The sequence below is a fragment of the Centruroides sculpturatus genome, unplaced genomic scaffold (genome assembly GCF_000671375.1).
Source record: "Centruroides sculpturatus isolate CEXI.00-Female unplaced genomic scaffold, Cexi_2.0 scaffold284, whole genome shotgun sequence".
NCBI lineage: Eukaryota > Metazoa > Arthropoda > Arachnida > Scorpiones > Buthidae > Centruroides > Centruroides sculpturatus.
The window spans coordinates 331,564-331,808 of record NW_019384469.1 but is presented as its reverse complement, the minus strand read 5'-3'; positions in this window follow the sequence as shown (position 1 = coordinate 331,808).

Genomic DNA, 245 nt, shown 5'->3' with positions numbered 1-245 from the left:
GCTATAAACAAAAAATTGTAGGATTACTTACCGAGTGTGCATTGTTCGATGACGCCATTACTTAAGCTTGTTTTTGTCGCGGAGCAGTGCACCAAATGGCAGGCGCATTTTCTGATAAGTTATTTTTCTGCGAAAAATTCGTTGAACTTTGGAGACATCATTAATAGAAATAATTTTTGTGGCCGTTGAATAAGAAATGTTTTTTTCACAAGAAATGTATAAAATTACAGTACTGTATTAGACTT